Consider the following 21436-nt stretch of genomic DNA (forward strand, 5'->3'; position numbering starts at 1 on the left):
AGTGTGAATAGAGGTGTGTGCGTGTGTGTGTGTGTGTGTGTGTGTGTGTGTGTATCTGAAAATGAGATCTCTAGATTTGCAGATGAGAAAGCCCACTCTGGCTGTGCTATGGAGGTGTATGTGGGGCTTGGGATGGTGTGCAGTAAGTGTTCTTAGGGACAGTGGCCTCCAGTCTCTACTATATAACCAATGGCCTGTGTAGAGTAAGCACTGATGTGACTCGGTGACTGAGTCAATTTGTGGAGACCAGCAAAGCGGGACCCATGAGTCCTCCGTGCAGAGCAGGGATGGCATCACTGGGTCGTTTACTGAGCCTCCAGGCAAGGTGGACATCTGCCTTTTGTCTATGCTCCACAGCAGGTCACTGAGGCAGCACTGACCACAGGACTCCTCCCTAGTCAGTTTAAATGAGACAAAGCCAGAACTCACACCCAGGGCTTAGTGCCAAGTAAACATATTCTTCCCTGTCCCAGGCTGTGCCTAGGGAATGCTGGGAGAGGTTCAACTCACTGGCATCGTTTCTTCGGGGACCACTGTCCTCCCTTCTGAGAGGCGTCTCCTGGCATCTAGACACAGAAGGCCATTTCCTGTGTTCCCTTCTGGCCATGATGCCCCTTTCCTGAGTGTCCTTTCAGGTACAGAGGAGGGGACCCAGGGGGCAGCTGAGCACTGTCTTCTTCAGCACAGTGGGGAGAGATTTGTGCACTGCTTGTGTATTCAGTGCTGGGTATCACGCTGCTATTTAATAAAGGCCTCATTGCAGGAAGGGCCATTAAGCAACCAATGATATATTTCAGCCTCATTGAGGAAGAAGCTGCAGAGTTAAATCAAATTCAGACCATGTGGAAATAAAACAATAAAGAGGCTACTCACATGGGCAGCCCTCTTCCTGAGCAGAGAGGGAAGGGAACAGACCATCCGGCGTCCACGCTGGATAGCTGTTTGTGCTGGCATTCTTACTGAGCACTTGCAGAAACGCTGACTCTGATTCAGTGATTTGTGTCCTACTCCTGTGTTTTCACATGTACCTCTCTCTCGCTCGCTCTCGCTCTCGCTCTCTTTCTCTCTCATGCACATGCTTTGTGTGTATGTGTCTGTATGGGTTTGTGCACATGTGCTTGCAGGTGTGTGTTCACGTGTGTAGAGGCCAGAGGTTGACACTGAGTGCCATCTTTGATGGCTCTCTACCTTAAATTTTTATTTTTAGGCTTTTTTTAGACATGGTCTCCCTGTAGTCTCAGATATCCTGGAAATCCCTCTGTAGACCAGGCTGGCCTCGATCGCACAGAGATCTGCCTGCCTCTGTGTGTGCCACCATGCCTTATTTTTTGAGACAGGGTCTCTCACAACCTGGAGCTTATTGACTTGGATAGGCTGGCTGGCCAGTGAGCTTAAGGGTTCTGCCTCTCTTCACATACTTCCCCCAGCGCTGGGGTTACAGACATACCCCACCACACCCTGCTTTTTCCTGGGTGCTGGGATCCAAGCTCAGGTCCTCAAGCTTGCATGGCAAGCAGATACAGGGTCTTCCAGTAGCCCCAGCTGGTCTGGATTCACTATGGCAACCAGCTGACCTTTAACTCACAGAGATCCTCCTGCCTCTGCCTCCCAAGTGCTGGGATTAAACGCATGCGCCACCACAGCTGGCCCTTTCTTTTTGTAAAGGAAGATCATTTAAAACCCTTTCTAAACTATATGATGGTATTAGTAACGTGTCCTGTAGCCCCTCCCCACTTCTGCTGCTCCGCAGTTCTCCAACCTTTGAAATTGGATGGATGCTCTTGTTTCTGGAACCTGGGTTCAGTTCTTGCAGCTCCCAGAAAATCTATTATGAGTGAAACGCAGCACATTAAAGCTCTCCTCCCGCCCTTGTACCACCAGGTAAACACATCCAGAGGACCCAAATGTGATTCCAGCCACCATTTACTGACAAGGGAGTCATTTTTCACAATGTAGCTGAAACACACTGCTTTGTGCCATTAACCTGTTTTTTTGTTGTTGTTGGTGGTGGTGGTGGTGGGTTTTTTTGTTTGTTTGCTTGTTTTAAAGCTTATATCTTTATTAACTCTTGGTTCCATATGGACACCATCCCTTTCTGATTGAGATACAGATTCACTTGTGTTTCATCATTTACTGACAAACATTTGTTAAGGGCCCAACTGTCAGGCTACCACCCCCATTAGCTCATGTTCCTGAGAATAACGGCAAAACAGGTCTGATTAGCCCCCTCTGCAGCTGGAGAAAATCAGACTCAGAGAGGTTCATTAACTGTTTCATCTGTAAGTGGTAAGGCTAGGATTTGAACTCGGGCTGCTTAAATTCTGAATCCATGACCTCTCCCTGCTGAAAGCCAAAGCTGGCTATGTCTTACTGTGCTGCCTGGGTGACTCTATTCCACTCCTTAATTAGCAGTGACTCCAAATTAGGAGCATGTTCCTGAGCCCTCTGGTGTGGGAACAGGCTTTGTTTTGACAGGAGTCATATAGCCTGTTTGGGGAAGACTGATCTTAATTCAGATGAGAGTGGGTAAAATCCACAGGAACTGGGAAGACAGGAGGGGCAGCCTTTTTTTTGGCTGGCTCACTGATTGAGCTGGGCGGGGGGGAGAGGGGGCTTGTATTTTTTTCTCCATTCTTTTTCTTCTTAGAAAGCTGAAAAACCTCAAGGAATTCCACTCTGTTTTTAAAAATGGTCAGGAGACTGGTAAACTAATATGCTAGGTTTTAGTTTTCTGAAGTCGGAACTTATTCCCCACACTTCTCTGATTTAAAAATTACCTGGGGCCCTTGTTAGCATTTGATTTCCCAACAGGGCAAGACCTGGGGAATCTTTATCTCTTTACTTTTACTTTTAACAAGCCCCCAAGATTAATTGTTAAGATAGATTAGTTTGGGACCCCTTTGTGGTACCCTTTGGATTTGAAACAGAGCTGATCCTGCTAGATTGTGGTAGAAGAAACATGAATCCTAAGGTCATCAAGGGATTCAAAACCAGGCTGGAGAGATGGCTCCATGGTTAAGAGCACTAGCTGCTCTTCCAGAAGACCCAGGTTCGGTTCAAAGCACCCACATGGCGTCTAACACCTGTCCCTAACTCCAGTTCCAGGGGTCCCGATGCCCTCTGCTGGTCTCTGTGGGCCAGCACATGCATGTGGTATACTTACATACACACAGGCAAAACTCACAATTTTTTTTTAAAGCCCCAGGCCCACCACTTATGTACTGTGTCACCTGGGGTACATGACTGACATTCTTATCCTGAGAGCTCTATGTCATTCACTCTCTGTGGAAATGTTCTCTCCCACATCTCTTCTCCCTGGTGTCTTCTGAACCCCTTGACCACCCCGCCAAGCTGTCACTCATCATTTCTATCAGAGTTTAATGTCTACTCTTCCCCATTAGACACTAAACCCCACCAAAAGCAGGAACCCTGCCTCTTAAGTTTACTATTCCATGGCCAACACCTAGCACAGTAGCATGTAACTGAACTGTGAGTCTTAATTTTTTCAGTTGTAAAACAGAATGTAAAACTGAATGTTGTCAATCAATGGGGGTGTGTGTGGGGAAATCATATGAATGCAGGCAGCACACAGTAAGCATCCAGTGCTGCTTTTTGCCTTCTTTTGAGAATGAACTTATTATTATCTGGCCCAATAGATTAGATTACAAACACGGCTTTAAGGCCATTTTCTTGACCTGCCATTCTACAAACTTTCTAATATTCTTTAAGTTTTGCAGTGACCTACCTCCACAAGACTGCCTTCCAGTGGTTCTTTTGCTTTGTTCTGGTGTGACCCATTTTGAGGTCTCCAATAATTCCGCCTGGTTCCTGTGGATAGCATATCTTTAAAATTTCTTTATTCAGTCTGGTGCTGAGAATGAAAATAATAGGATTGTAGGTTGAATTTAGCAGTTTAAAGAGATTGCGGGTGGCAGAATACCCTCCAAAGGTAGCTTTATAAAATCTCTTGCCCTGGATTTCCTTAGAAGACAATAAGAACATTAATGGGCGAAGACTTCCTCTAATCCTTTGTGAAATCCAGGCAAATACTATTAGGTGATCTGAGTTTGAAATTGCAGCCCTGCCCAGCTGGGAATGCCTTTCAGAGGACTATCATCCAGAATTCAGGTTTACAAGGACTTGCTAGTAACAGGTTCCTCCTCCCATCTTGGCACACGGAAGCTACCCCAGCACTAGAATGACCAGGAGTCCTTGCTTGCTCAGCACCGAGGGATTCCCAGGACACTGGCCTTTTGGCTTAAGACAGGGAGAGTCCTTGGCAGACTGGGGTGAGTTGCTTGGCAGTCCTGACCAGTGCACACAATTCCTTGTTGGAGGAAGTGAGGTGACAGCAAAGCAAGCATTCACATTAGCAGACTTTGCTGCTCTTTTTAAGAAACACACACACACACACACACACACAGAGAGAGAGAAAGAGAGAGAAACAACAAAACATGAGAAATCTGAACTGCTTTAAAAAACTTGAAGCTTTTGAAAATTTTTCCTTTAAAAAAATATTTTACTTATTTGTGTGATGACTTAGTGCCTGCATGTGTGTAAGTATACCCATGCCATGCAATGCCTGTGGAGGTCAGAAGAGGGCATCAGATCTCCTGGAACTGGAGTTATAAATTGTTGTTAGCCACCATGTGGATACCGGGAACCAAACCCAGGTCCTCTGCAAGAGCAACCAGTGTTCTTAACCACTGAGCCATTTCTCCAGTCCCTAATTCTTCTTTTAAAGCCATTAAACCACATATTCTTAAATAATTGTGATTTTTTTTGAACTCCATGACTGTGATGCAGAAATGAATGGTATATTTTCTTAAACATTTTAAAACTACAGTTATTTATTTTGTGTGTGGGGGGGGTTAAATGGGTATATGCATATGGTGCATGTGTGGAGGTCAGAGGACAAGTCACAGGAATCGGTTCTTTTCTTCCACCATCTGGATCTGAGGATGGAACTCATGTTGTCAATGTTGGTGGCAAGCACCTTAACCTGCTAAAGCAATTGCTGGTCCACAAGCAATGTATTTTACAGCTTAAAAAATATTGTTTTTATTATTTTTACTTTTTGTGTATGACTGTATTGCCTGCATGTATGTAAGTGCACCAGTGTCATGCAATGCCCATGGAGGTCAGAAGAGGGTGTTGGATCCCCTGGAACTAGAGTTACAGACAGTTGTTAGCTGCCATGTGGGTGCTGGAATTTGAACCCAGGTCTTCTGCAAGAGTAGCCAGTGCTCCTAACCGCTAAGCTAGCTCTCCAAACCCCGTATTTTATTTTACTTTTCCCCCTGTATTTTACATCTTATCATTTGTACACCTGAATAGGTAGAACTCATTTATATGGTCCATTTTCTAGAACTGATTTTCACGAATATGTTATGACTAGTTCATCTTTGAAGGTTTTGCAGTTAAACATCAAGAGTAGAACTGGTATTAGTGTATATAAACATTAAAAACAGTTCAGTTTTTAATGGTGTTATTAGCATATATTTTACACAATAATAGGTTTCCTATGACATTTTCATAGGAAATGCACACCTGTGTACCATGTGTTTTGGTCACATTCACCCCCATTGCCCTCTCTCGTCTCCCTCTCATTTCTGCTGCCCCCCCTTTCTTCCCAACTAGCCCCCTAAACTTTCATGCCTTTTGTGTGTGTGTGTGTGTGTGTGTGTGGCCGGCCCAGTGCTACTAGAACCTGAGTGAGGGCTTATTTACAGGAGCATGGACACTTTACCAGTGGCTGCACTACTCAAGAAAATCTCTCTTCTCAGCAACCGTTACCTGCCTATAACTCCTCAGGGAGGGGTGGGGTCCCATGAGTCTCTCTCTGCTCTGTGAGTTCCAGGCTCAGTGTTATGGAGGTCTGGTGCAGGTAATCTCAGCTGCTGTGAATTCAGCAGTGGAACAGCCAGGTGATGCCCAGAAGACAGCACTCCAGGCTCAGTGTTATGGAGGTCTGGTGCAGGTAATCTCTGCTGTGAATTCAGCAGTGGAACAGCCAGGTGATGCCCAGAAGACAGCACTCCCTGACACTGCACTCCTTGCTCCGATGTTCTTTCTGCCCTCACTTCTGTGGTGGTCCCTGAGCCCCTGTGGTTGGGGTTTATTTTTCATCCTAGCATTTAGCCCAGAAGCTAGCACGCATGATAGATGCTTAATGTTTGTAGAGTGGACAAGTTAATTAGGACTAGAGTCTTAGCTTGTTTCTTCATCCTATGATGTCTCTACTGATCATTGTTTTGCAGCATTTTGCAGATTTTTCCTAACGTGACTTTATCAGTCCAATTTCTTCTGGATACTTTGGGAATGCATCCACTTTATGGTGGTGTGGAAATACAAAGGTGTTTAAATTAGTGCAAGACTGCTTGCAGGTCTGCATTTGTGGAGGTTGACTGAAAGCCCTCGTGGCCTGGCTTTGTCTTAATAGTCTCTGTCACCTGGGGTGACGTACACAATGTAATTGCCTCATTATCTGGTCATCAGGGAAATGCCAGCTGTCACTGACGGCTGAGCTGGGCCATCAATCAGGTTGTTCTGAGTTCATTAAGTAAAGTGAAAAACTTTGCTTAAGTACTTCAAGAAAGAACAACTTTCATCTCAAGAAGATGTTTCACACAGTGGTTCTGGCTACAGCTGTTGGCCAGGCTGCAGAGAAAAAAGTGAGAAGACCGAGGCCTTGACCGTGTAGTTCACCTTCAGAGACAAAAGCAAACTATAAAATCTGTCAAAGATAGCCATAGACTCTTAACAGCCTCCCTTTATGTCAGACTGTTATGCCAACAATTCCTCTTAAGTTTCTTAACAGAGTAGGTACTGTCCCAGCTGGGAATGAGCCCATCACCTGTACTGGCCCAACTTTGATCCGATATTTCCTTCCCTATTGCACTTTGCTTGCAGAGAGAGGGACACATAGTTCTTATAAGCTATTGGCTGAAGGAAGGAGTGACCAGCCCTGTTTGTGACTGCTGTACACCTGAGCACTTTCAGGTGAAGCTTTCTTTTGAGTCTCATGGATTCTGTCTGCTCAGGTCTTTTCTGTGGGAAGGCTCTGCAGTCATGTACAGTGCCGTTCATTTCTCTAGCGTCTGTGTGCTGACTCTCAGGCACTGGCCCAGGCACCAGCGCTGTGGAGTGAAGATGTTTCTACCTTGGAGAAATGAATCGTCATGCTCTTCCAGGCCTCCCTGTATTTGTACATGGGCTCTGTTAGGTAAAGTGCCTTCCTGATTTCTGAGTTTGACACATTCTAATTCATCTGCAAGTTTCTACCCAACCACAGCTGTCTCCAGCCGTAGCAGAATAACTCACACAGTGCTTCATGCTCCCAGAGCCCTGTGCCTCTCTGCCACTTTGCATTATGCCTTGCTTACAAGTTCACCAATGTATCTTCATCATTAGAGTCCGACATTGAATTGATGCATAATGATGCTTGCTTGAAAGAAAAAGTGGAAGGGCATAGCTCTTATACAGGATGTGTAGGAGGGTAGAGTGGAGGTGGGGATAGAACTAGAGAACAAATGTACTGTTCTAATATCTCTCTTACAACCAGGGGGAGAGGTGGATTCATAAATACCCAGTTATGTAGGTCTTTAGGGTCTGGTTTGGAAGATTGGAAGGGAAGCCCAGAACCTTCCTGAGTGACCTCTCTCAATTAAGAAGGAAGTGTTTTCACTTTGAGTAAGAGTGAACCTATGTGACCTTGACTAACTTGAATCTTGTCACCTTGTAGCAACCAATTTCTACTTTTTTCTCTTAAATACTTTGTCATAGTTGTCTTTGGTGGTGGCGGGTATGGGCAGTCAAATGCAGCCCTCACTGAATCTTTGTATACTGTTGGTAGCTATGTAAATTAGTGCATCCATTGTGGAAAGCAGTATAGAGATTACTTTAAAAAAATCGTGGCTAGAGAAATAGCTCAGCAGTTAAGAGCACTGGCTGCTCTTGCAGAGGACCTGGGTTCAATTCCCAACACCCACATGGTGGCTAACAACTGTCTATAACTGCTGTTCCAGGGGATCTGATGCCCTCTTATGACTTCCATGGGCATTTCACAACATGGGTGCACCTACCTACATGCAGGCATTACACTCAGACACATAAACTAAAAATAACAAATAAAAAATTAAAAACAGGGCTCAGCAAGTAAAAGTACTCATCACCAAGACTGGAGGCCTGAGTTCGATCCCAAGGACTTTCATGGTGGAAGGAGAGAAGTGACTCCCACAAGCTGTCTGTCTTCTAACCTCCATTTGTGCACCATGGTATGTGTGCACCTGCCACACACACAAAATGAAATAAATAAATGTAATAAAAGGGCTGGAGAGGTGGCTCAGTGCTTTTGCACAAGACCTGAGCTAGGTTCCCAGTACCCATATAGGGCAGCTCAAAACCACCTATGCCAGTGCTAGGCGATCCAATACCCTCTTTTGGCCTCTGAGGGCATCTGCACTTGCATTCACATACCCACACACAGACACATACAGACATAATTTTAAAAATAAAAATAGAAGTGTCATGTGATCCAGCAATCCTACTCCTGAGTGTTATCCAAAGGAATGAAATCAAAGTTTCAGAGAGACATCTGCACACTCATGTTCACTGCAGCCCTGCTCACTGTAGTGAAGAAAAATGGAAACAATCATCTGTGTCCATCAGAGGAGGAAGGACAAATAAAGTAAGGTGCATGTACACAGCAGGGTACTAGTCATAAAATACAATCAAATCCTATTATTTGAAACACCATGAATGTCACTGGAGATGATTGTTTTAAGAGGAATAAATCAGGCACAAGAAAACAAGTGCCACACCATCTCACTCATGTGGAATCTAAAAATATTGCTCTCATAGAAGTCGAGAGTGGAATAGTGGTGACCAGAGGCTGGGGAGAGTGAAGAAGGGCTGAGGGGAGGCTGCTCAATGGGTAGTAAGTTAGAGAGGAAGAAGCTCTGATGGGCTGCTGCACAGTGTGGTGCCTATAGTTAGCAGTGATTTCAAGAGGCTAAAGGAAAGGGTTTAAAATTTTTTCACCATAAAGAGATGATAAATGTTTTGAGAATGAAATATGTTTAACATGGTTTTAATACTATAAAATCTATTCATGTATGAGACATTACATGATATCCCATTAATATGTAAAACTTTTATGTTTTTATCCTCCAGTTAAAAATTAATAAACACCTTTGGATGCAACATCGGGATTGGGGAGTTAGGTTATTCCTATTCCCTGGAGCAACTAGGGAGGAATGTCCCTCCTCCTCCTCATTTGGGCTTTTTCCTCCAAGAGTGCACCCATCCATTCTTCAGTTTTCCCTTCTAATGCTCCTTAATGAATTCAGTACAAATTTGCATTTGTTGCTTTAGCTTCTTTCTACTCCCATTCCTGCATTTCTCATTTCTTGGAGGATGGCTCCAACTGGGAGCAAGGTCAGTCCTTCTAAAAGTCATGCTCTCTACCAGATGCAGGCCCATTCTCAGCACTCCACTTCATTAGGAGCTCTGTTGGGCACTGAAACCAGGAGGTGAGGGCTGGACCAGGCAGGGGAAGCCCAGGTGGGGAAAGATGCAGGTGCACTGATGCTGTTCAGCACTCTGGAGAGCTCCTAGGTGGGGCCTATTCCCTTCTATTCCCTTTGTCTCCCTATTCCTATGACTTGGCACTTAGGATGAGGCCCACCATCAGTGGAATTCTATGGTGATTAAAGGAACCTCATCTGTTTCTCCTAGGCATGGTTGTTTGGGGACTAAGGATTTAATGAATCTGGGTTTTGTCTTTGCCCTACCCCTTATCAATGTGTTACCAGAGACTTATTCATTTGTTCTGAGTTTTGGTTTCTTCACCTGTCAAATGGAAACAATATATCTATTTCATAGTTTCTCAGAAGGTGAATTGAAATAACATGTATAAACCATACAGCAAATACTGTGAACTCAATAAATAGCCACTTCTTTTAGTATAAAAATCATTGGCATAATATTAATTCTTAATATGTAACCTATGAGATGGCAGTAGAATGTCTCTGGGATTCAGACTGGTTTTAGGAGTCAGATGGAGGAAGTTAATTTAGGGGGCCCTAGGCCCACTTACCTTTACCTAGTGAGTCCTCTGGGAAACATTATTTTGAGAGCACTGAGTACTTCAGGGTTAGCCCAAATCATCCCCAGTTATTGGAAAGGAAAAGCTGGCCTTTGCAAATTTGCAGAACGTGCATGTGGCAAGGGGGACTAGTGAATGCTCCCCCTGGGAGGCTCAGCAAGCCAGTGGCCACAGACTGAGGAGGACAGACTCTGGAAGTCTCCGTGTTCAATCTCTGCTCTTTGCTCTTTGCTTCCTGCTGTGGGAAACTTTCCTCTTAGTCTTCTTGACAACTTTCCTCTTTATCATCTTAATGAGCTCTTAAGCCAGCTCAAATGTCCTCCACCTCTCCAAGCCTCAGCTGCCCCTTCTGTGAAATGGGGAGACGATGGCTGTTTCTAGGGTTGGGCAGACATGACTGGAAGGCAGTATGGGGAAACAGCCTGGCTCCAAACAGGTATAAATAGCTGCTTAGAAGGTGGTGGCCTGTTTTTTGTCTGACTCAGTGGATTCGCTCCCTGGCACTCACCCTCCTAACCTCAGCCCTCCCCTGGTCTCCTACCACCAGCCTTCTGCTGCCCTGTGGAACTCAGCATTTCCTGAGCACACTTGCCCACTCAAAGATGCCATCTGCATATGCATGAAAGAAATGAATTGGTTGACTAGCTAAGCCATGGAGTCTTTTTGTATGTGCATGTGAGTGCAGGTGTGTGTACACATGTGTGCATGTGGAGGACAACCTTAGATACCATTCCTCAAGTACTGTCTACCTTTTTATTTTTTTAGTGAGACGGGGTCTCTTTCTGCCCTGGAACTTGCCAAGTAGGCTAGACTGACTAGCCAGCAAGCCCCAGGAGTCCCCTGGCTCTGCCTCCCCAACACTGGGGTTACAAGTGAGCACCGCATACCTGACCCTTTTGTTTCATTGTGTGTATGATGTGTGCGGGTTGAAGGACAGTTTTTGAGAGTTGGTTCTTTGCTTCCATCATGTGTACCAGGGATCGGACTAGGGCCCTCAGGCTTGCAAAGCAAGCACTTTACCAACTGAGCTCTCTCTCTAGCCCTCCCACAGAGCCTCTAAAGCAGCTTTGTGATGGGAGCTGCTGCTGGGGAAAGTAAAAGCTTGGTGGGGGCTTCTGGTTAACTGTGGGGTATGTAACCCTAAGAGGTGTCAGGTATGACTTCAGACGATGTGATTTCCTGAGTGGGAGGAAAGTGCTCCTGAAATGGAAATATCATTGGCTTTGCTTCCATTTCAGTTAATGAACATGTTTAAAGTTTTGATGCAGAAGAGACTCAGTAATTTGGGGCTAGGAAGTGAAATGATAATTTCGCACTGTGAGGGACTAAGGAAGGGTTTTGATAGTTGATAGTTTTGCAGAGTGCAATGGAGCTAATTTATGATTTATCATTGATATTGGAGCTTATTTCCACAGGCTGAGTTATGATGCAACGAACCTGGAGACGTTTAGCGTGGTGATTTTGCTGTTTGTGTCACCTTATGAATTGGAAAGCAGAGAAAGAACATAGTACTAAATTGGTATCTAATCTTTCCAGAGCTATTTGCTAAATAAACTGGATTTTTAATTAAAACTGCAAGCCAAGAGGTAAATCATTTTGGAAGTTTGTGAGGTTTTTTTCTTTCTCCTGCCTAATATAATTACTGCTAATAAGATTCTTCATGGGTAGGAACATAGCAGAATAGGTGTCTGGGGGAGAGGCTGAAGAGTTGGCTCAGTAGTTAAGAGCACATACTGCACGGACTCGATGCCCAACACCCACATCAGGCAGCGCACAGCAGCCTTTAACTCTAGCATTGCACTCACTTACATAGACACACATATATACACATAATTTAAAAATAATAAAGTAAAAAGAGCTTTAAAAAGTATCTGGGGGAGAAGGCTGAAGTCACCTTGAGAGGTGCAAGGTTGTCTTCCCCTCTGACTCACCTGGGTTCCTCCCCACACTTAAACTGTTGGGTAGCTATTTTGATCTCATTAAAGGCATGGCACCAGAAGTGGAAGTGAGCTAGATGGCAGACCCTCTTCCAGCTGTAACTCACAGGAACCAATGATGATGAGTGGACTTAATAAAAAATACAGCATGCTTTAGTGATTAACTTGGTGAGCAATGAATGTCATGCACGCCCAGAGTATCATGCTCCATCTGCAATAACGGAGGCATGAATAGGAAAAGGAAACTTCATAGATCACAAGAATTGCTACTTTCCAGCAAAAGGTTGTTAATTACTCTTCCTCTTGCTATATTTATTGGCTCTATTAGAGGGTGAGTAATTGTTGTGTTCCCGGGAAACCCATTGGAGCCAGACGGTGCTGTTATTAAATTGGAAGGCTCCTCAGAGCACTGGTTAGCCCTGTGAGAGCTTCCTTTGGAGTCCCAGTGATCAGGATCCTGGGGAAGGTGATAGGGAGATGACAACTCATGGGCATATGAGAAGGGGCTCCGGAGAGCACGAGGCATGTCAGAGGAGTCTACACACGGCCCAGGGCTGCTCAAGCTCCTCTGTGCCTTACACACCTTTCTCCTGGCTCAGTCTCCACACTCACGTCCTCCCCTTCTCCCAGCCCTAGTCAGTTTCTCCATGGTCAGCTACTCACCACCTCTAGCTCCCATGGGCTCTCTTGTCCCCTGTCATCTACCTTAGTTCAGATTGTGTGTTTCCCCTGGTTTTCCTGCACCTTCAGAGTCAAATTCAACCTCCTCAGCCTGCCTGTGAGTTCTTCCGGATTGATGCAAAAGCCACAAGGGGCAATGTGGGACTCTCCAGCCATGTCTCCCCAGTGCCCTGAACTCAGACATACAGGACTCCCCACCTCCCACATCATTCCCTCTGCCCAGTTTCCCTGACTTCTCAGTGGAAGCCACCTCACAGCCAGCTCAAGGGACCTCTTTGGTTACGTTTTCTTTGCCTTATGTTCCTTTTGACTCTCACCTTGGCACCAGGCCTCATTTGCATATCAGTCACAAGTTCTGCCTGTGCCCCAGCCTGGCTCCTGAGTCCCTGGCCCCCTGCAGCCAGCTTGCTTCATTTTTTCCCCAGGGACCTTTCCTGTGGGGCGGCCTTTTCTCCCTTCTCTGTCATCAGGCCTGGCTGGGGACCCTCCATCTCATCAGGGGACTTCATTAGTGCAGAGCGACTGGGGAGCCCTGCTCTCCCTGCTCTCTACCTGAACTAATTTAGTTCCTACTGTGTGCCAGGCTCCTGCTTCATGAGCACCCTTTCACCCGAGTGGTTGCTTTCATCTTTCCAGCATCCCCACGAGGGACACTTTGCTCCTCCTCATCCTCAGATGATAAAAACAAGGCCCATCAGAGATGGCAGAACTGAGAGCTGAAGCCAGGTTCTCAAACTCCAGGCAAGGGACTAGTCTGCAAGTGTGGGCTTCCCAGAGGAGGAGCACCTGTTCACCAAGATCTATGTGTCTTCAGTGCCCAGAATGCAGCCCCCTTTCACCTCCGGCTTGTCCCAAAATCCTTCCACCCTCCATTTGTTTTGGTAACCCAGAAAGACACGGGGGGTGCTTTTTTTCAAAAAAAAAAAATCTTATGAGGTGACAAGCAGGAGGTGAGAGCAATGGGAAAGAATGGAAAAGGAGGAGACCAGCCTTGTTTGAGCACCTACTGAAAGCCAGGCTCTGTGTGCCAGGCACAGTTTGGAGTGGTCCACACGCACAATGTACCCTTCAGTAACCTAATTTGGCTGACATTATTGTTCCCACAAAGGGACATCGCCCCATAAAAAGATGCCCCATCAGGAAACTGATCTCCTACCAGCCAGAAGGACTTTGCTCATCAGCCCCATTCCCATAGGCAGAATGGAAGCCTGGAATCTTGCTGTGGTCCTCAGCTGGGTGGCTGACCCTTCTCAGCTGTCTGGGAGGATTACAGTACCATTCGCTGAGACTGAAGTGGCAGAGAAGTGGGGGGAGCTGGCCTCCCCTTCAGGCTTTTGATCTGCTCTCATTTGGAAGATAGAACTGTGTTCAGGATATGATAGTGCTATAGGCTGGATTTAGAATGTCTTCCAGGGACCCCTGTGGTAAAGGCTTGGTCCCAGGCCTTGGATTTATTGCAGAGTATGGATCCTTTAAGAGATGGACCTAGTGAGAGCATCTAGATCATTTGGAGTGTGCCCTGGAAGGGATGTTGGTACCCTGGTCCCCTCGAAGGGATGTTGGTTGGTACCCTGGTCTTTTCTTGTTCTCCCTTTTGCTTCCTTGCTGTGAGGTAAATGGCTTTGCTCCACTACTGAAACCTCCACAAATGTGAGGCAGAATAAATGTTTCTTCTTTATAAGGTTGTCATTTCAGGTACTTTGTGACAGTGATGGAAAGCTGACTCACAGATTTCACCCAGTACTTAACTCTGCTTGCTTCCTTGAAGATCAGTGCTAAATTTTTATAAAGTCCATTCTCTGAATGTGTCTGTGCTACATTCTTCTGTAATGATTTTTTTATGTTTTCTTTCTAATCAGGTCTTGAGATCTCTCTTTTGAGAGTGACTATAAGTTGAGGTAACTGCTGTCTAGGAGAGCTGTGACCAGGGAAGAGCTGGTTTCAGATGTGTGAGTGAGGGGAAGCCAAAGGCACAAAACAAAAGAGACTTGTTACAGGTTTCAGAGAGGCTGGGTGCCATAGGGTGAGAAGACAGCCTGAAGGCTGCAGGGAACTGTGGGTGGGAGACAGCAAGGAAGAGAGGGAGAGAGGGAGAAGGAGGAGAGGAAAGAGGGGAGGGGAAGACTGGGACTATGTCCTTATTAAGCTCTCTGGGCTTCGTTCTTTAGGTTTTCTGTCCCAGTTTGTAGATCGGCTGATTTAAAGAACACAGGCAACAAGGAGACTTACTAAGTTATGTGACCCTAGTGTTGATCATAAGGCTTTAAGCCCAGCAGGTGCAGATGTGCTGGGTTTGGGTCAGTGGGATGAGCAACAAGTAGGTTATATCACAATCACATGTGGAGGGATGCTTTGAATAAGCCAAAGGTGACTGGGTACCCCTGGGTTCCACATATTATATCAGTTGATGCTGTGGTAGCAATTATATTAAGCAAATTTATGGCACCTTCCTTGAGATGTCAGCCAGAGCTGTCTGCTGGGTGCTCATTTTTACCATGGTTTAATTGTTAAACCATATGGCCTAGCAGAATTAAGGAGCACAGTCTTTGGAGAGAGACCAGTGTGGCTTCCAATTCTGGGTTTGCCACCACAGGGATTGTATTTCTTTTGCAGAGTGGAGGCAGATATACAAGAGACCTGCCACATAATTAGATGCTCCATAAACAGTGATTGTTACATTCACTGTAAGGATACATTTGCTTTTAATCCCTTCATCCTCAGGATACTTGCTTTATGGTCTTGCCCCAAAGCTGCCTTCCTTATCTATTGCTGTGTAACAAGTTCCCCCAACACTCAGCAGCTTAGCCAACATTTATTACCTCGTTCTGTTCTGAGAGTGGTGGGAGTCTGAAGGCCTTAGTAATTGTGCTTTAGGCTCTCTAAGTGAGGCTGCTGAAAGCTGAGGCCAGGGCTACTGTTGCTAAGGCCATTGTTGGCCAAGGTCATTGTTGGTCAGGGCTAAGACTCTGAGGACTTGACTGGGTTGAAGGCACCACTGCCAATGTCACTCACAAGGTTGTTGGACTGAGACTTCTGTTCCTGATACATGGCCTCTCCCAAAAGAGAAAGGGAGGAGGGAGGGAGGGAGGGAGGGAGGGAGGGAGGGAGAGAGAGAGAGAGAGAGAGAGAGAGAGAGAGAGAGAGAAAACGCCAAGAGTGAAGAGTGAAGACAGAAGCCACGGTGTTTTATAAAGATATCCTAATATCAGAAGTGACAGCCCATCATTTCTGCTGCATGTTGCAGACTATCCAAGGGTATGACTTTCTGAAGGTGGGATCTTTGAACACTCTCTTAGAGGCTGGTGACACAGGTGTGGGTGGAGGTTAAGGTAGGAAGGAGATAATAACGCCACATGTGCCAGAAGGGGCAGCACTGTGAATGTGCAAGGCAGTGGCTGGCCTAACCCCACCAATAAAGAGGTTTCCATCAACCTTGCTCAGGGCATCCTGGAAGGTTTCCTGAGCACAGGTACACCATAGTATCTTCATGAGAGCTGTCCTGATGTGCTCCACATTCAGTTGACATCTTTTAAAACTGAAGTTACCCACTGAGGTGATTTCCTTGGCCACTAAAGACACTAACCTGACCTGTGCAGCAACAATTCACTGTTACACAGTGCTTTCCCATGCATGAGTGAATCCAAGCAGTGGCCTGGGAGGCAGACAGCTAATGTTGCTACTGTTTTCCCCAATTGTAGATGAACTGCTGAAGTTTAGAGGGCAGTCACCCTGTTATATTTCAGAGTGTGGTGGGGCTCTTTCCAATCCCTGCTTAGTCCAGATGTGGTGCCGTGTGTGTGTGTGTGTGTGTGTGTGTGTGTGTGTTCCCTTGGATGTGTTAGGCCATTGGTTTTAAAGTACCAGTTTGGATGGTTTCTCCTGTCAATGTATTGCACATATGCTTGCCTATATTAAAGTATATTTCCCACTTTTATCCCATCACTTGAAAGATTTTTCTGTTCATAAAGCAGCTTTATGAAGAAAATCATTCACAAAGTACAGAAATGTGAATTGTGCTTTCATCGGCATTGTCTGTGAAATTTCATTTCTCGAAATCCCCAGGGGGTGGGGTTTGAACTTGCCCTTAGTCCATTAGAAGAGAGACCCAAGCGTCAGTTCCTTAAGCTCAAATATGCTCAAAGGACATTTAGTGGCTCCAGCTCCAGTTCAAACTGACTTTGCAAGTGTGTTTCAATCCTCTGGAAAAGAGGAGGAAAGATTTTGGGTCCATCCAGGTGTATACCCTGACAAACGGACTTCCTTTGTGACAGAAATAGTAGAGTATAGGGCAGAGAGTAGGTTAGTTACAATATTTCATGCTCCTAATAAATAGAATTATAGCAGTTAGTTTACAAAATACTGTGTAGTGTGACATATTAGTTTTATATTACTGTAATGAAATACTGGAGGCAATTTGCTTGTAAAAGAGAAAAGGTTTTTGAGCTCCTGTCTCTGGAGGTTCCAGCCCAAGACCAGGCAGCCCACATTGCATTGGGTCTCTAGTGGTAGCACCAGATGGCATGTGGCAGAGCAGTGGCTCATACCAGGAGCCAGAAGCAGAGACAGAGGACTGGCCAGGTCCCCAAGTCCTTTTCAGGGGTATGCTCCCAATAATCTAAGGCCCTCCCATTGCGCACTACTTCTGGAAGTTTCCACCACCTTCCAGCAGCACCCACCCTTGGGACTAAGCCTTTGAGGACACATCCAAGTAACAGCAAGTGGTTAGAATCTCAGGTCTTGGAGTCAGGTGTGAGTGTGTGTGCGTGTGTGTGTGTGTGTGTGTGTGTGTGTGTGTGCGTGCGCGCACGTGTAGGTCAGAGGTCAACTTTGTAGGGTTGATTCTTTCCTCCCACCTTCATATGAGTTCCAAGGATCGAGCACAGGTTGCTAGGCTTGTGCAACAAGAGCTTTACCCACTGAGCAATCCTACCAGCCCTGTTTAATTTTTTCTTCTTGTTTTTTTTAAAACTTTATTGAGTTATTATTTTTTATGTGTATGAGTGTATTGCCTACATGAGTCTTGGAGTCAAGGAAACCTGGATTTGAACTCTTCTTTCACTAGTTCTGTGATCTGGAGGAGGATATTTACCCTCTCAAAGTGCTTATGTCCTATTCTATAAACAAAGTTAATGGTATCACCTTTCTTGTAACACTGTTGCAAGGGTGAAATGAGATACTACACATAAAGTGTGGGACACATAGACATAGCCATTAATAAGCATGGAATAAATGCAGACCGGTGGTGGTGGTGGTGGTGGTGATGATGATGATTTATATATATATGTGTATATATATATTATATATATAATTTGAGTAGCTGGTCTTTATATTCAGTCTATCGTGTATTCATGAACACTCTTGGTGTTTTACATTCTATGGGTTTTGGAAAATGATGACACATGTCCATCATCATGGTACCAAGCAGAGCAGTGAAACTGTCTTGAAAATTCCCTTTAATGCCTGACAGCTGCTGACCATTTTATTATCTCCATAGTTTGCCTTCTCTGGAACGTGGTCTGGTGGGAATGATACATTATGCAGCCTTTTCAGATTGGCTTCTTTCATTTAGCAATATGCATTGATAGTTCCTCTACAGTCTTTTTATGGCTTGGAAGTTGCTCTCTCTTTAGTACCACAACATGCTCTCTTTTTCACAACATATCCATTCACCCACTGAAGCCCATCCCAAATGCTTCCAAGTGTGGGCAGTTATAAATATAGCCAACTGTAAACACTTGTGTTCAGGCTTTTGCATAAGCATATTTTCAGCTCACTTGAATAAATACCAAGAAATATAATTGTGCCGGGTGTGGTGGTGCATGCCTTTAGTCCCAGCACCCTGGAGGCACAGGCAGGAGGATTTCTGTGAGTTTGAGGCTAGCGTGATCCAAGTAGTGAGTTCCAAGATAGCCAGTGCTACCTTGTGAGACCTTGACTCAAAAAAAAAAAAAAATACAATTGCTAGGTGATGCTGTAAGAATATGTTTGGTTTTGGTTTTCCAAGCAACTGCCTAGCTATCATCTAAAAGAGTGGAGTCTCATTCCACCAGAAAGAATCCAAGTCCTTATTTCTCCACATCTTTGCCAGCATTTGGTGGTGTTAGTGTTTTGAATTTTGAGAGTCCAGGAGGCATGTGGGTAGTTGTTTCACATTGTTGTTTTACACCCATGTGCTTGGTTTGTAATTTTGACACCAGAGAGTGTGAGGCCTCTTGCTGTGTCCTTTCTTTTCAAGATTGTTCTGGCTAATTGGAGTGCCCTATAATTCCAGACAAGTTTTAAGATGATTTTTTTTTCTATTTCTGCAACAAACAAAAACAAAAACAAGTCATAGCTATTTTGATAGAGAATGCATTGAGTCTATAGATCACTGTGGATAGTATTGACATATTAACTAATACTGCATTTTTCAATTTATGAACTGGGATTTCTTTCCTTTTATCTGAACCATCTTTAATATTTATTATGTATTTATTTATTTGTTTGTTTATTTATTATGTGTATGAGTGCTTTGCCTGCATGTATTTAAGTGCACCATGTGCATGCAATGCCTGAAGAAGCCAGAAGAGGGCATCAATTCGCTGGAGCTGGAGTTATGGATAGCTGTCAGCTGCTGTATAGGTGCTGGAAACTGAACCTGGGTCCTCTGAATCTTCTTCAGTTTCTTTCAGGAACGTTTTGTAGTCTTCACTGTTCAAGGCTTTGACCCCCTTCCTAAGTTAATTCTTAAGTATTATTGTATTCTGTGGCATGTCATTTTCTCTTAATTTGTTTTTTAAGTCTTTTAATACAATTTTTAGGGTTTCCTACATACGGAATCATTTCATCTACAGACAGGTTGTTTTTCTTCTGTTTCTAATATAGATGTCCCTAAATCTGATCCACCTATTGCTCTGGTGCTGTTAATTCTATGTTGAACAGACGTGAAAGTAGACATCTTTGTCTTGTTCTCAATCATAGAGGCAAAGTCTTCAGTATTTAGCTGTTGAGTGTTTAGCTGTGTATGCAAATAGCTTGGAGGGGCTTTATGATTGTGCTCGTCTGCATTTGTGGCACTTGGCAGAGAGTCTAGAACATAATAACCATTGAAAAATGTAGTTTCTTAAAATAGAACAAGCTAAAGGCATTTATTTTATATATTACTTATTTTTATTTTATGTGTATGAGAATTTGCATACATGTATCTAAGTGCACCATGTGTGTGCAGTGACCTTAGAGGCCAGAAGAGGGTATCAGAGTCCCTGGAACTGGAGTTATAGACGTTTGTTAGCTACCATGTGGGTACTAGGAACTGAACGCTAGTCTTCTGCAAGAGCAACAGGTGCTCTTAACCACTGAGCTATCTCTGCAGCCCTGAAAGGTGCTTGTTTTTATTATTTTATTTTATCTTATTTTATTTTATTTTGTCTTTTTGAAGCAGGGTCTCCCTGTAGCCCCAGCTGTCCTGGAACTCACTATGTAGACCAGGCTGGCCTTGAATTCACAGAGATCTATCTGCTTCTGCCTTCCAAGTGCTGGGACTACAGGCATGTGCCACCATGCCCGGCTTATTCTTTTATTTTCTTTTATTTTATTTATTTTAAGACAGGGTCTCACTTTGTAGCCAAGGCTGGCCTCAGACTCTTGACAATCCTTCTGACTCAGTGCCGGGTCACTTGTATGAGCCACCACACCTGGTTTTAAGTTGTAAGGTGTCATCAGGTGGCATGCTCGCAAGGAGTACATTTTGGCCTTTATAATTGGCAACAGCCACTCTGATCATGGCCCACTTGCTTGGACAGCCTGCATTTATAGCAGCCCCCTCACCACCGGTTATCTTTTCCTTTTCTATATTAACACTTAATAAGTTGAAGAAAATAATATATGTTATAACTCACGACTACTGAATAAATAACTTGCAGCCCATTGGATGCAAAGGAGGAATGAAAGCTATAAATTATGGATGGAGTTGTTCATGTCCACAGCATATCCCTTGCTCTGACACAGCTTTGAAATTGAGTAGCTAATTTAAAGGGCTTGAGTCTGCTGGCCTTGGTTTTCATTCAGGTTGGTTGGAAAGCGCCAGTCACTGCCACTTCATTAGTCATGACTCTTCCACTGGAATGTGTCCCTGGAGCTCACAGTAGATAAAATTCTGATTAAGTGCAGTCTGAGAATGGGAAGATCAAATGTTTTTTTTAATGTGTGCACATTTCTCTTCATTTGGAGTTTTAACAAGCAAGTCCTAAATATGAAATAGCATGTCCTCACTTTTCCCCTTGAACAAGGTCGTTTGAGTTACAGATTAAAAAAGCCCGTTCTATACATGAAGAACTTGTTAATAACCTTAAGGGGTGGCAGGATATAGACACTGAGAAAACAGGCCTTTTCAACTCAATGAGGGGTTTTCTGGCTAAAAAATAATTGAAACCCTAGAGCTTGTGCCAAAGAGGATTTTAGAGCACCAAAAAGATGTTCTCAGAACATAAGACTATCTTACAGGCTCAAAGGGCAGGAGAGGCAGCTGGGCTCAGGAGAACAGTAGGCCAAGTGGCAGGAGAGGCCCTGGCTCAGGAGACCAGCAGGCCCAAGGTCACTCCATCCATCTCCAGGCGAAGTGGCCTCATCTCTCCTTTTCTCTGCACGCCTGCTCCTTTCTTCCCTCTCACCAGGCTGGCTGTCCCTTCTTTTAAGCCCAGCCATCCACAGCTGTCCAGTTCTGCCTTTTCAT

The 21436-nt window shown here is 44.7% G+C and overlaps 1 protein-coding gene across 1 annotated transcript in view; it reads left to right on the top strand.

Annotated features, from left to right (window-relative positions):
* The window catches only part of Ttll11 (tubulin tyrosine ligase like 11), a 256361-nt gene that overhangs the window by 18241 nt on the left and 216684 nt on the right, over window positions 1-21436 (top strand). The gene's annotated exons all lie outside the window — the stretch shown is intronic.

This window comes from Nannospalax galili, unplaced genomic scaffold (genome assembly GCF_000622305.1).
Source record: "Nannospalax galili isolate Female #2095 unplaced genomic scaffold, S.galili_v1.0 scaffold34, whole genome shotgun sequence".
NCBI classification, from domain to species: Eukaryota; Metazoa; Chordata; class Mammalia; order Rodentia; family Spalacidae; genus Nannospalax; species Nannospalax galili.